Source organism: Orycteropus afer, unplaced genomic scaffold (assembly GCF_000298275.1).
Source record: "Orycteropus afer afer isolate SDZICR_OR568_19922 unplaced genomic scaffold, OryAfe1.0 scaffold00662, whole genome shotgun sequence".
Classification (NCBI taxonomy): Eukaryota; Metazoa; Chordata; class Mammalia; order Tubulidentata; family Orycteropodidae; genus Orycteropus; species Orycteropus afer.
In genome coordinates, this window is record NW_006922249.1 from 491,857 (window position 1) to 507,185 (window position 15,329).

The 15,329-nt window shown below is 41.2% G+C and overlaps 1 protein-coding gene across 1 annotated transcript in view; it reads left to right on the forward strand.

Annotated features, from left to right (window-relative positions):
- Positions 1 to 15,329, forward strand: part of UBE2W (ubiquitin conjugating enzyme E2 W) — a 122,213-nt gene that overhangs the window by 80,134 nt on the left and 26,750 nt on the right. The gene's annotated exons all lie outside the window — the stretch shown is intronic.

Here is a 15,329-nt window from a genome sequence, read left to right on the forward strand (position 1 = left end):
TACATTTAATCCATTAACGTTCAGTATAGTTATTGATAAGTATGAATTGGTTGCTGTCATTTTGTTATGTGTTTTTTCATGGTGTCCCTGGTTTCTGTGCTGAGCTCATTATGTTTATGAATTGTGTTATCATTTCCTTTGTTGCTGTTGTTTTAGTATTTGCTGAATATTTGTGCTTGTCCTCTTTCATTGTGATATGAAGGTTTATCATTTTTCTTTGAGGTTTACCCTATGACTTCTAATTTTCTCCCTGAGTTTAGAACAGTCCATTCTGTCTTGCAACTCTCTCGACTCCCTCAGCATTTAGTTCTGTGACTGCACAATATTTTCCCTTGTTGTTTATAGTTTTCCTCACTTGCCAAGTGCTGTCTCTGGTTCCCTGTTTACAATCTTGTAAACTTATTTTACTTTGGGTATGTCCATAGCTGTGGTTAGTGGATTATGTCATCTTGTGTATCAGTGTTCATTTGCTACTTGCTATTTTTGGTTCTCTGTTCAAAGGACTCCTTTTAGCATCTCCTGTAAGGTTGATCTGTTTTAACAAATTCCCTTAATTTTTGCTTATCTGGAAATCTCCTAATTTCACCATCATAGTTGAGGGACAGTTTTGTTGGGTATATAATTCTTGGTTGAAAATTTTTCTCTTTCAGGGTTTTATATATACCATCCTGTTGCCTTCTTGCTTGCATGGTTTCTCCTGAGAAATCAGAGCTTATTCTTACTGGCTGTCCTTTGTAAGTAACTTTTTGTTTTTCCCGTGATGCTTTCAGGATTCTGTCTTTGTCTTTGGTTTTGATGAGTTTGATGATGATATGTCCTGGTGATTTTCTTTTGGGGTCGATCCTGTTTGGGGTTCATTGGACTTCCTGAATGGATATATTCTCCTTTTTCATCATATCAGGGAAGTTCTCCTCCAACAGATCTTGGGCAATTTTCTCAGTGGTTTTATTTTTATCTTCCTATTCTGGAATTCCAATGACATGTAGGTTATACCTTTTGATGGTATCCCACATGAAACTTAGGCTTTCTTCATTTTGTTCTGATTGATCTCTTTCCAAAGAAGTGTTCAGGTATTTGTCTTCAATCTCATTAATTCTGTCTTCCATTGCATCAATTCTGCTCCTTTGCCTTTCCAATGTGTTAATCTATTTCTGACAGTTTTGTATTAATCTTCTGGATTTCTATCTGTAGATTTAGAATCATTTCTAATTTTTCATATAATTTGTCATTTTGTCCTTGTATTTTCTTCCAAAATTCTGTTTTTTTTTTTGGTTTGTTTGTTTGTTTTTTCCCTTTGGTCTGTCTCTCAATTCATTCTTTTGAATTCCTTATCAGAGAGTTCCAATGCTGCTGCTTCCTCAGGGATGTGTTCTGAATCTGTGTTCTGTTCCCTTGTTTCTACCACTTCATGTTGCTTCTTTATGTAGACTGTGTGTGATGGTCTTTTGTCTGTGAGGCATTCTTGCGTTGGTGTATTAAGATCTCTGTTAACTGTTTGTGAAGAGCCGCCAAGGGTGATTCAGGCTCTTCTTGGTGTTTTTTTTTTTTTTTTTTTTATCGTGGGCCCCACTGTGGCAAAGGAGGTGTTGGTTCTCAGTCAGTAAATGAAGTTGCAGCTGTAGTTAAGTCTTATGGGGACTGTTGCTGTCTCCCACTCAATTAGACAAAAATTACGATTGAATAACCATCAAAAAACTAAAAGCACATGGACACAAATGCACATGTAATCACATAGGAACAGTAACCAAAAAAAAGGAAAAAGAAGGAGAAAAAAAAAAACCCTGCAATATCTGCATTATAGGGCAATAAGAGAGAAAAAGTGGAGAAGAATAATGAGGGGAAAAAATGGGAAAATGCAAAGAGAAAAACAAGCAACAGGGTTATTCTTGAGAAAAAAATGGAAAAAGAAAGGAAAAAAAAAGTTTCAGCCATGAACAGGGAAAAGAAAAAGAGCAAAAACTAGGACATGGTTGGGAAAGAATAAAGAATAATAGTGAAAAGCATAAATGTATTAACAGTAATACTGCTTTTAAATAGACAAAAACAAGCAAAGTAAAAATTAGAAAAATGAAAGAGAGAGAAAAAGAAAAAAATCGAAGGAGGGTAGGGCAGAGCAAACAGGCTCTGTTGAGTACACAGACTGGGATGGAGTTCCTGCGGGCCCAGAAGGTAGGTGGGAGTGGGGGATGGCCGTGCCTCCATTCACCAAGGGGTTTGGGGTATAAGACTAACCAGGGGAATGTCACACCTTTTCAGTCGTTCAGGTCCGGAGTGTCGTTGGAGTTACTGGCAAGCAGAATATGTTCTTAAGCCCCTGGAATCTCGGAGGGCACTGTCTCTTTAAATATCCACAATGGTCAAGCCTCTTGTAAACATTCAAAATGGTGGTGCCCTCCAGACAGACAAAAGTCCACAGCTCACCTGCCTTTCTCTTCACTGGTGCTTCATGTTTTATTCCCCAGCCACTAGAGCAGTCCTCAGTGCAGTCCCTGGCTGCTTGTTGTTGTTATGTGCCGTCAAGTCAGACCCAACTCATAGTGACCCCTCCTTGGGTTTCTGAGGCAGTATTACTATGCAAGTAGATTGCCCCATCTTCCTTCCAAGGAGTGACTGGTGCATTTGAACCACCAACCTTCTGGTTAGCAGTCAAGTGCCTTAGGCACTATGCTACCAGAGCTCCTACAGTCCCTGGGTAGCAGGGCTGATTTTTAGGTTAATTCTTAGGTCCTAACACCATTCTGCACTCTCCAAGCTGTCTGTGCCGTGTCGTCAGGCTTGCTCAGGATTGCTGCCAGGCTGAAGCTCTGTATGTTTCCTTTTTTGGTATTTTCATGCAAATTCTTCTGTTTGTTGGGGTTTAATCTACTTCTATATCCTTCCCTTCAAGGCTCAGGTCCAGGATTATATTCTGTGTCTGTGTTAATTGGTTTCCCTTTTCTTTGTTGAAGAAGGTCTGTGTAGTCTTTCTCCCTGTTCCGTCATCCTACCAGAAGTCCCTGGTATATAATTCTTGGTTGAATTTTTTTTTCTTTCAGGGTTTTTTATATGCCATCCCATTGCCTTCTCGCTTGCATGGTCTCTGCTGAGATATCAGAGCTTATTCATACTGGTTGTCTTTGTAAGTAACTTTTTGTTTTTCCCATGCTCCTTTCAGGATTCTGTCTTTTGTTTGTTTGTTTGTTTTAATGATTTTGATGATGATATGCCTTGGTCATTTTCTTATGGGGTCTGTCCTGTTTAGGGTTCGTTGGACTTCCTGAATGGATATATTCTCCTCTTTCATCATATCAGGGAAGTTCTCCTCCAACAAATCTTGGACAATTTTCTCAGTGGTTTTATTTTTTATTCCTGTTCTGGAATTCCAATGGACATGTAGGTTATTCCTTTTGATAGTATCCCACATGATACTTAGGCTTTCTTCATTTTATTTTGATGCTTTTTCTGATTGATCCTTTCTATAGAAGTATTCAGGTATTTATTTGTCTTCAGTCTCATTGTTTCTGCCTTCCATTGCATCAGTTCTACTCCTTTGCCCTTTCAGTGTGTTGTCTCTTTCTGATAATTTAGTATTAATCTTCTGGATTTCTATCTGTAGATTTAGAATCATTTCTAATTTTTCATTTATTATGTCATTTTGTTCTTTTATTTTCTTCCAAAATTCATCTAGTGATTTGTCTGTGTTTTCCTTCATTTGTCTCTCAATCCTTTGGAGATGATTTCCTTCATCTGTCTCTCAGTCCTTTGAAGATATACCTAATATAACTCTTTTGAATTCCGTATCAGGGAATTGCAATGCTGTTTCTTCCTCAGGGATATATTCTGGGTCTGTTTCCTGCTCCTTTGTTTCTGCCAGTTTATCTTGCTGGTTTGTGTGGACTGCGATCGTCTGTTGTCTCTGAGAGATTGTGATGTTGTATTTAGATCTCTGTTAACTGTTGGTGAAGAACAGCTAAGGGTGAGTCAGGCTCTTCTTGGTGGTTCTTTATGTAGGTCCCTTGGTGCAGAAGGAGGTGGTGACTCTCAGGAAGCTGGAGGAGGTGTAGGTGTAGTTATGTTGTATGGCGACTTTTGCTGCCTCCCAGTCAGTTAGACAAATGATGGTTATGAATAACCATCATAAAAGTAAAAGCAAATTAACAAAAACACTCCTTGTAATCAAACACTGGACCAGTAACCAAAAAAGAGAAAAGGGAACAAAACAAAAAAACATTGCAATATCTGGGGTGAGGGAAATAAGAGAAAGAAGTAGAAAGAATAATGAAGAGAAAAATTGGAAAAGTGCAAAAACTAAAACAAGGAACAGGGTCATCCACAAGAAAGAAAAAAAAAAGTGGAACCAGGAACAGGGAAAAGGAAAAAAAGGTGAAAACTTGATCCTGGAAAGGGAAGAATAAAGAATGATAACAAAAAAGACAAAAAATAATGATAGTAGTAGTTTTTAAAGCAGACAAAAACAAAGCAAAAAATAAAAATAAAAATAACCAATCTGGGCAGGGCAGGGCACCCAGGCTCCATGGCAGCACATAGACTGGTATGGAATTCCTGCCAGCCTAGAAAGTGGGTGGGAGTGATGAATGGCTGCACCTCCATTCACCAAGTAGGCATGTAGAATAAGAGTAACAATGGGAATGTTTCACCTTTCTAGTAGTCCATGCGTATGGGATATCTTTGCAGTTCCCAGCAAACGGAGCCTGTTCTTAAGTCCCTGGAACCTGGGACAACGCTGTCACTTTAAATATCCAAAATTGTCAAGCTGCTTTTAAATATTCAAAATGGCTGCCCCCTCCGGACAAACAGAAGTCCACAGGTCAGCCTGCCTTCCTGTTCTCTGCTTCTTTCATTCACCAGCCACCAGAGCAGTCCTCCAAGCGCTCCCTGGCTAGCAGGGCTGATTTTTAGGTTAATTCTTAGGTCCTACCACCACTCGGCAATATCCAAACCATCTGTTACATCAGGATCGCTGCCAGAATGCAGCTCTGTTTGTCTCCTTTTGGTATTTTCATGTAAATTCTTCTGCTAGTTCGAGTTTAATCTGCTTCTGTATCCTTCCTTCAAAGCTCAGGGGTCCAGGATTATCTTTTTATTTGTGTTAATTGGTTCCCCTTTTCTTTCTTGAAGAGGGTGTGTGCAGTCTTTCTGCGTATTCCGCCATCTTACCGCAAATCTCTGTGTGTATAATTCTTGGTAAGATTTTTTTTTTTCTTTCAAGAGTTTATATATGCAATCCCATTGCTTTTTTGCCTGCATGGTTTCTGCTGAAAAATCAGAATTTAGTCTTATTAATTGCCCTTTGCAGGTAACTTTTTGTTTTTTCTGTGCTGTTTTAGGATTCTTTGTCTTTGGTTTTGGTAAGTTTGATTATGGTATGTCTTGGTGATTTTCTTTTGTGGTCTATCCTGTTGAGGTTTCATTGAACTTCTTGAGTGGATTTTCATCTTTCATCATATCAGGGAAATTCTCTTCACCAATCTTCAACATTTTTCTCTTAGGTTTTGTTTGTCTCTTGTTCTGGAATTCCAATTACATGTAGGTTATTCTTCTTGATGGTATCTCACATGAACCCTAGGCTTCCTTCATTTTGTTTTAATCTTTGATCTGATTGATCCCTTACCAAAGTACTATTGAGGTGTTTGTCTTTATCTCATTAATACTGTCTTTCTTTTATTTAATTCTACTCCTTTTCCCATTCAGTTGTTACCGGTTTTTGAAGTTTTAGTATTAATCATCTGGACTTTTATCTCTGGATTTTGTATAATTTCTAATTTTTCATTTATTTTAGCATTTTATTTTTGTCTTCCCAAAATGTTCTACAGTTATGTTTGTGTTTTCCTCTATTTTATTAGAGTTTTCCTTGCTCTGTCTCTCAATCTGTTGAAGGTACCCAAATAGAATTCTTTTGAATTTCTTACATGGTGTGGTGTAGTAAATTACTTAGTGTGGCTTTTCTACCCATAAGTCTTTGTAAACTCCAAGGTGAGATTTTCTGTGAGCAACTGAGGAGCTCGTGATTACTGAAGTTGTCCACCTGCAGTATTTCTGTTGGGAGTGGCATGAAACAATGTTCTGGGAAATGTCCACTCTCTCTCAAGTGCTTAGAGTTCTGATGCTATGATTGGCTAGTTTGACCACCCTGCCGGGCTCAAAAGGAGGCCTCCTAGAGGCAGAACTCCCTCTGACTGCTGGTTGAGGAAGACATGCTGCTGAAAGAGACACGTGTTCCTGAGACATGCGTTGCTGGGAAAGAGACGCAAGAGACGCGTTGCTGAGTGAGACACCGAGGGACCAGCACTGCTGGGAAAGAGACTGTGAGAGACTGTTGGCTGAGGGATGGTGGGCTGGGAGAGAGACTGAGCATTTTTCCTGAACTTGAATTGTAGCCTGTGGTGCTTGCCTAATAAACCCCATAATCTGTGAGCTCTGTGTGGCCACTGCAGCGAATTATCGAACCCAGGAGAGAGGTGGTGGGTGCTTTGGGAGGAACGGTTGGAGAAAAGGCTGGAGGGAGGCAGCATGTCTGGCCTTGTAGGAATAGGCCTTGGGTTACTGCTGGTAATCCTGTCTTCCTCTTGTAGGGTTAGAGGAGGTCAGATGTGGCCTCCTTGCCATTTTTGCACATGGGAATTCCAGTGCTGCTGCTTTTTTAGGGATGTGTTCTGAGTATGTATCCTGGTCCCTTGTATCCAACATTATGCTGCTTTTTTATGTGGTCTGTGATGATCTTTTGTCTCCGAGACATTATGATGTCGTTGTATTTATATTAAATTGATGATTGTATGTTGATGTGATTCACCTAAGATTTTTAAAAATTTTTCTTTGTTTTGAGATACCTGAGTAAGCAGGGTACTGCCCTCTTCAGTTTGCTGGTTGACAGCACTTATGTACTCCCCACCTGTCTCTTGATGGGTGTGATAGAGTGTGAGTCGGTGCACATATTTCTGTAAGTTGTTTGTGAAGAGCAGTTAAGGGTGAGCTCGGCTTGTATTGGCTATCATCTATCATTGGCCAGTTGGTACAGAAGGAAGTGGTACCCTCCCTCAGTAGATTGGGCTGCACAAGATGCAGGTATCATTGGGTTGTATATGCAGAGTTGCTATCTCCCACTCAGACAAAAACAGCAATTAAAAAAAAAAAAAAAAAAAAACGGTAAAAACAAGGAGACACAAAACACACATGACATAAACACACAGGAATAATCGCCAAAAGAGAGGAAAAAAAGAAAAGAAACAATAAGTATGAAGAAATATTTGAAGAAATACTTTAAAAAGAAAAAAAAATAGAAAAAGAGAAAGAAAACCCACAATATCTGGTCAGGGGAGAGTAAGAGAAAGTAAAAGGATAATGAAAAAAAATAATGAGAAAAATGAAAAAAGATAAACAAGGGATGGGAAGAACCAAAAGGAAAAAAAAAAGATGGAAACCAGAAAAGGAAAAGGAAAAAAACCAACAGCTAGAAACTGTGATGGGATAAAAGGGAAGAAAAAAGAATAATTGAAAAACAAAACAAAATTTGGGGGTTGGGGCTGCTCACCCAGGCTCCATCAGAACACACAGACTGAGGTGGAATTCCTGGTGGTGCAGAAGGTGGGTGGAGGTGGGGGATGGCCACCCCTCCATTCACCAAGAGGATGTGTAGGGTATAAGAGTAATCAGGGGAATATCATACCTTTCTGGTCTTCAGCCTCTAGTGTGGTTGCTTGTGCTGTTGTCAGGATGCAGAGCCAATGTTCAGTTGGTGGGATGAGAACACTGCCTCTTTAAATATCTAAAATTGTCGGACCACTTGTAAATAATCAAAATGGCTGTGCCTTCCGCACAGCCGAAAGTCCACATCTCGGTTTGTCTCCTTCTTTGCTGTTTCCCTTTTTAGTTGTCAGCCATCAATGCAGTTGTCCACACAGCCTGTGGTGAGCAGAGTGGATTTTTAGGTTACTGCCCAGGTGCTAATACCACTTGTGAATACTCACACTGGCCTTGCCATCAAGATAGCTGACAGTCTGTAGCTGTACTACTCTATTCACTGTTTTCATTTCATATTCTACTAGTTTGTATTTAATCCACTTCTGTATCCTTCTGTTCAAAGCCCAGGGCTCCAGGATTACCTTGTGTCAGTGTCAGTTGGAGTCTCTCTCTTTCTTTGTTGAAGAGGGTCTGTGTAACTTGTCTATTCGGCCATCTTCCCTTAGTGTTTATTTAAGTGAGTCTTTAACTCAGTTTTGTAGGTAAGTCGGAACAGGTGTATATGGTTCTTACTTTGCCTTACTTTAGTTCAAGAAGGAGCTGTGGTGGTGTGGTGATTAAGATACTCAGCTGCTAACCTGAAGGTCAGTGGTTCAAATCCATTAGCTGCTCCATAGGAGGAAGATGCAGCCCTCTACTTTTGTAAATTCTGATTCCAGGGACCTAAGAACAGGTAGCAAGGAGGGAAGCAGGGAGAGGACAGAAAAGGCAAAGGGGACCAGAACAGATCAAGAAGTCAGCAGCAGGGACCCAGGTGAAGAGAGGGAGCAAGGCAGGAAGGCAGGGAGAGGTCAGAAAAGGCAGAGGGGGATAGGAACAGATCGAGGATTCAACCACAGGGAGCCAGGTAAGGAGAGGTAACCCAGGCCACCCCCCACAAGCAGTGAGGCGGGAAGCAGGGACAGGACAGAAAAGGCACAGGAGACTGGAACAGATCGAGGAGTTAGCTGCAGAGATCTAGGTAAGGATGGTTGGAGGGGTTTTCAACAGCTAAGGGAGACAAACTTATCTATCGGTTTGTCCTACTGTGGTGATGTGTTGCTGTGAGATTTGAGGCTGTGCCACTGGTGTTTCAAACCCAGTGGGGTGCACCTGTTGCACAGGTATCAACCCGACTTGCAGACTTAGACAGACTAGGAAGAAGGAGGAGGCCATACACTTCTCAAAGAATTGGCCAGGGAAAACCTTTATGAATAGCGGAGAAACACTGTCTGATACATTACTGCATAAATTTATGAATAGTCCAGAAACATTGTCCAGTACAGAGGAGGAAGATAAGGCACTTAGCTTAGAAAGCTCTCAAAGTAGGACTGGGAAAGAGCTGCATTATCAGAGTAAAATCAGCCTTACTTACATGGGTGAGGTAAAGTTTTGGAGACCTCCATTTGCTGACGTGACACCACTCAAATTGAGGAGAAACAGCGGCAAACATCCATTAATAATCGGAACATGGACTGGATGAAGTATGAATCTAGGAAAATCGGAAGTTGTCAAAAATGAGATGGAACGCATAAAGATTGATATCCTAGGAATTACTGAGCTGAAATAGACTGGTTTTGGCCATTTTGAATCAGACAACCATATGATCTGTGCCAGAAACAACAGTTTAAAGAGGAATGGCGTGGCATTCATCATCACAAAAGGATGTTTCAAGATCTATCCTGAAGTACAATGCTGTCAGTGATAGGATAATATCCATACGCCTACAAGGAAGACCCATTAATACGACTATTATTCAAATTTATGCCCCAACCACCAAAGCCAAAGATGAGGAAATTGAAGATTTTTATCAACTTCTGCATTCTGAAATTGACTGAACTTGCAGTCAGGATGTGTTAATTATCACTGGTGACTGTAATGCAAAAGTTGGAAACCAAGAAGAATCACCGGTAGTTGGAAAATTTGGCATTGGTGACAGAAATAATGCTGGAACTCTCATGGTAGAATTTTGTAAGACCAACGACTTGTTCATTGCAAACACCTTTTTTCAACAACACAAACGGCGGGTGTACACGTGGACTTCACCACATGGAACACATAGGAATCAGATTGATTATATCTTTGGCAAGAAGCAATGGAAAAGCTCAATATCTTCAGCCAAAACCAGGCCAGGAGCTGATTGTGGAACAGACCATCAACTGCTCATATGCAAGTTCAACTTGAAGTTAAATACAATTAAGTCCAGGCAAGCCAAAATATGATCTTCAATATATCCCCCCCTGAATTTAGAGAACATTTAAAGAATAGATTTCGTGCATTGAACACCAGTGACCGGAAACTAGATGAATCGTGGGATGACATCAAGAGCATCATCCATGAAGAAAGCAAGAGGTCACTAAAAAGACAAGAAAAGAAGAGAAGACCAAAATAGATGACAGAAGAGACTCTGAAACTTGCCCTTGAGCGGAGAGTTGCTAAAGCAAATGGAAGAAATGACAAGATAAAAGAATTGAACTGAAGATTTCAAAGAGCAGCTTGAGAAGACAAAGCCAGTATAACGAAATGTGCAAAGACGTGGACTTAGAAAACCAAAAGTGAAGAACATGTTCGGCATTTCTCAAGCTGAAAGAATTGAAGAAAAAATTTAAGCTTCAAGTTGCAATATTGAAATATTTTAAGGACAAAACATTGAATGATGCAGGGAACATCAAAAGAAGATGGAAGGATACACAGAGTCACTGTACCAAAAAGAACTGGTCGATCTTCATGCATTTCAGGAGATGGCATATGATCTAGAACCAATGGTACTGAAGGAGGAAGTGTAAGCTGCAGTGAAGGAATTGGTGAAGAACAAGGCTGCGGGAATTGACAGAATACCCATTGAGATACTTCAGCAAATGGATGCTGCACTGGAGGCACTCACTCGGTTATGCCATGAGATTTGGAAGACAGCTACCTGGCCAACTGACTGGAAGAGATCCATATTTGTACCCATTCCAAAGAAAGGTGATCCCACAGAATGTGGAAATTATAGATCAGTATCATTAATATAGCACACAAGTAAGATTTTACTGAAGATAATTCAAAAACGGTTGCAGCAGTGCATTGACAGAGAACTTCCAGAGGTGCACGCTGGATTCAGAAGAGGATGTTGAACAAGGGATATCTTAGCTGCTGTTAGATGGATCTTGGCTCAAGGCAAAGAATACCAGAAAGATCTTTACTTGTGCTTTATTGACTATGCAAAGGCATTTGATTGTGTGGATTATGACATATTATGGATAACATTGAGAAGAATGGGAATTCCCGAACACTTGATTGTACTCATGAGGAATCTGTACCTTGACCAGGAGGCTGTCGTTCGAACAGAACAAGGGGACATTACAAGGTTTAAAATCAGGAAGGGAGTGTGTCAGAGTTGTATCTTTTCCCCATACTTACTCAATCTATATGCAGAGCAAATAATCTGAGAAGTTGGACTATATAAAGAAAAATGTGGCATCAGGATTGCTGAAAGTGAGGATGACTTGAGGCACTTACTGATGAAGATTGAAGAATACATTCTGCAGTATGGATTACATCTCAATACAAAGAAGACAAAAATCCTCACAACTGAACCAAAAAGCATCATCACGATAAATGAAGAAAAGATTGAGGTTGTCAAAGAATTCACGTTGCTTGGTTCTACAACCGATGCTAATGGATGCAGCAGTCAGGACATTAAGACGATGTGTAGCACTGGGCAGGTTGGCTGCAAAGGAACTCTTGCAAGTGCTGAGGAGCAAGGTTGTCTCTTTGAGGACTAAGGTGCGCCTGACACAGGCCATGATATTTCCAATCACCTCGTATGCTTGTGAGAGCTGGACAATGAATAACGAAGACCAAAGAAGAGTTGATGCTGTTGAGTTGTGCTGGTGGCTAAGAATGATGAAGGTACCATGGACTGCCAAAAGAACTGTCCTGGAGGAAGTGCAGGCAGGATTCTCCTTGAAAGCGAGGATGGGCAGACTTCATCTCACCTACTTTGGTCATGTTTTCACAGGGGACCATTCCCTGGAGAAGGATATCATGCTTTGGTAAGGTGAAGGGTCGACAAAGGAGGAGAAGGCCTTCGACAAGATGGATTGACATGGTGGCTGCGACAATGGGCCCAAGTATTGCAAACATCATGGAGCTGGTGCGGGAGCGGGCGATTTTTCATTCTGCTGTGCATGGGGTCGCTATGAGTCGATGGCACCTAACAACAACAACATTTTGTAAAGAATTACAAAAACCCCGTGGGTCAATTCTGCTCTGTCCTATAGGGTCACTATGAGTTGGAATCAATTTGATAGCAATGGATTTGGTGTTTTTGGTTTTTAGTGCAAAAAAAGATCACAGCCTTTTCAGTGATTTTAAAGCTACATGTGCAGCAAGTGAAGGTGATTGTGATGAATTTGTTTTGAGGAGGGGTTGGTTCAGTTGTTTCAAAAGTGAGGGCAAATTTATAGAACACTGAAGGATGAGTATGAGTAGTCTGAAAGTTTAATGTTACCTGGAAACTGCCTACGTACTAGATATATATACAAAAAATAAACAGTCATGCTGCCATCGAGTCCCTTTTAACTCATGTTGTTATTGTTGTTATGTGCCGTCGAGTTGGACCCGACTCATAGTGACCCCTCCTTGGGTTTCCAATGCAGTATCACTACAGAAGTAGATTCTTCAACCTTCCTTCCAAGGAGTGGCTGGTGAGTTTGCACTGCCAGACTTCTGGTTAGCAGTCATGTACCTTAGTCACTATGCTACCAGAGCTCCTCTGTGCTACCAGGGCTCCTGTTTTAACTTATAGCAACCCCCATTGGATTTCTGAGGCAGTAAATCTTTATGGAAGTAGATTGACAGGTCTTCCTTTCATGAAGTGGCTGGTGGGTTTGAAACGTCAACCTTCTGGTTAGCAGTCAGATGCCTTAGGCATTGTGCCACTGGATATATATACCCAAAGGAACTGAAAGCAATACAAACAAATTTGTATACCAGTGTTGTTTGCAGCACTATTCACAGTAGCCAAAATGTGGAAACAACTGAAATGTCCATCAACAGATGGCTAAATAAACAAAATGCAGTGTGTATGTATATGTATATATACATGCAATGTAATATTTCTTAGCCATAAAGAGAAATGAAGTCCTGATACATAGGACAAGTATAAACATATGAAATATGTTTGAAAGGAAGATGGGGCAATCTACTTCCGTCATGATACTGCCTCAGAAACCCAAGGAGGGGTCACTATGAGTCAGGTCCGCCTCCACGGCATATAACAACAGCAACATGAAATAACTAGACACATGTATAGAGACCAGTTTATTAATGGTCACTAGGAGTTAGAGCATTAGGCTTGTAATCAGAAGGTCAGTGATTCAAAACCCATCAGCCACTGCACAGGTGAAAGATGAGGAGGCAGTCTGCTTCCTTAAAGATGTACAGCCTGACAAGAACAGACATATGCACACCCATGTTCATCGCAGCACTATTTACAATAGCCAAAAGATGGATACAACCTAGGTGTCCATCAACTGAGGAAAGGTGTGTTAGACTGGGTTCTCTAGAGAAACAAAACCAGTCATGCTTTTATACATAGAGAAAGAAAAATTTATCTTAGGAAAATGGCTCACACACTTATGTTGTTGTTGTTGTTATGTGCCGTTGAGTCGGCCCCGACTCATAGCGACCCTTCCTTGGGTTTCCAAGGCAGTATCACTATGGAAGTAGGATTGCCCAACCTTCCTTCCGAGGAGTGGCTGGTGGGTTTGAACCACCAGCCTTCTGGTTAGCAGACAAGTGCTTTAGCCACTATGCTACCAGAGCTCCTATAGGAGTTGGCAAATCCAAAGTTCTTGGATCATACATCAAGCTGAAGGCTTTTCCCGACTCACGCAGCTGCAGGGGCTGAGGAGCTAAAAGTTGGCAGGCAGTACACTGGCTGTTGACTCAAACGAATGATGAATCCAAGATCTCCAGGGAGAATGGTGGATTGTTCGCTCATGGACAGTTGTAGGCAGCACAACAGAATCCTGATCCACAGAAGAATGTCTCTTTTCCCAGGATGTCCATAAATATACTGGAAGCAGGCCACACCTCTAGGAAAATTCCCTTGCAACAGATTGACTGCTCAAAACATATACATCTTATCCCATCATGGGAATGACTACATCACAACTGCTTAAACCACCCAGAATTGTGGTCCAGCCAAGTTGACACACTGCTCCAACTATCACAAATAGATAACCAAACTTTGGTACATGCACACAATGGAATACTATGCAACCCTAAAGAATAGCCTAGAATCTGCAAAACACTGCATAACGTGGATGAACTTGGAGGACATTATGCTGAGTGAAATAAGTCAATCACAGAAGGACAAATATTCTATTAGTCCATTATTGTAAAAGTCAAGGAAACATTTATCTATAGAAGGAAATTTTCTTTGTTGGTTACCAGGGGTGGGAGGGGAGGGTAGCAAACACTATTAGATAGGTAGAGATAAGTATTGATTTGGGTGAAGAGAAGAGCAGTGTACCAAATGTGAGTGATCAACATGGTGGCATTGAGGAAGAGGAAGACATAGTGAGGTACATGGGAGGTACAGACAACAAAAATGAACCCTTTTGCACATACAGTACTGTGTTGTCAGTGAGGGCAAACATGGGTATACAGATGGCTAGGTGGGTGGACAGGCTGAACTAATAGGTATGTCTGTGAAGTGGAGAGTGTACCCAAGACCATGTTGAGGGTTGGCAGACAGTGGTCTTATAAGTGTATTTGTATGATCTGAATCCCCAGGTGTATAGTAGAGCTGACAAGGGACAAGGTTGTAGTCACTTCTTGGTCACAGACAGCTACCCAGAGGCCAAGTAGTTGAACCAGTGGGCTCAGGACCATAGTCACAGGGGACATCAAGTTCAATTGGCATAACATACTACACAAAACATTGTTCCATCTCCTACTTTGACAAGTACCAACTGGGATCTTAAAAGCTTGCAAGCAGCCGTCTATATGCAGCGATGGGTCTCTCCTTGTCCAGAGCCAAGAAGAATAAAGAAAACCAAAGATTCATGGAAACAGTTAGTCCTAGCAACTGGTACACCATGTGATCCGCAACCTATATGTCTATGAGACTAGAAGAACTAGTTGGTGCCCAGCTACCACTGTCAACAACTTGGAGGTGGATCTATGTAAGAGATCTTGGGTAGAGAGGGAGAACAGTGTGGAACAAAACTCAGAATCATTTGGAAAATAAAAAGGGGACCAGGTTTGCTGGTCTGATAGAGCCTGGTGGAACCACTGAGACTATGGACCCTAGCTGCCCTTCAGGTCTGGAATTGAACTCACACCTGTGGCTTCCAGCCAAGCAAAAGACAGGCATAGGAGTTGAACATTTACAGTAGGTAGGTACACTCCTTGAAGAGAAGAATCATAGGAGAAAGAAGGGCTGTTAATGCACAAGGAGACAGCTCAGGGGTCAGGGGTGCATGGAAGGGATGGACACAGGGAAGAGGTGACTGTCGGGAGGAAGTGGGAGGGGAGCTGTTGTATTGCTGTGAATTGTGGTCAATGTCATGAGACAAAGTGTATGTGAACTGCTGTATGGAAAGTGAATTTGTTCTGTA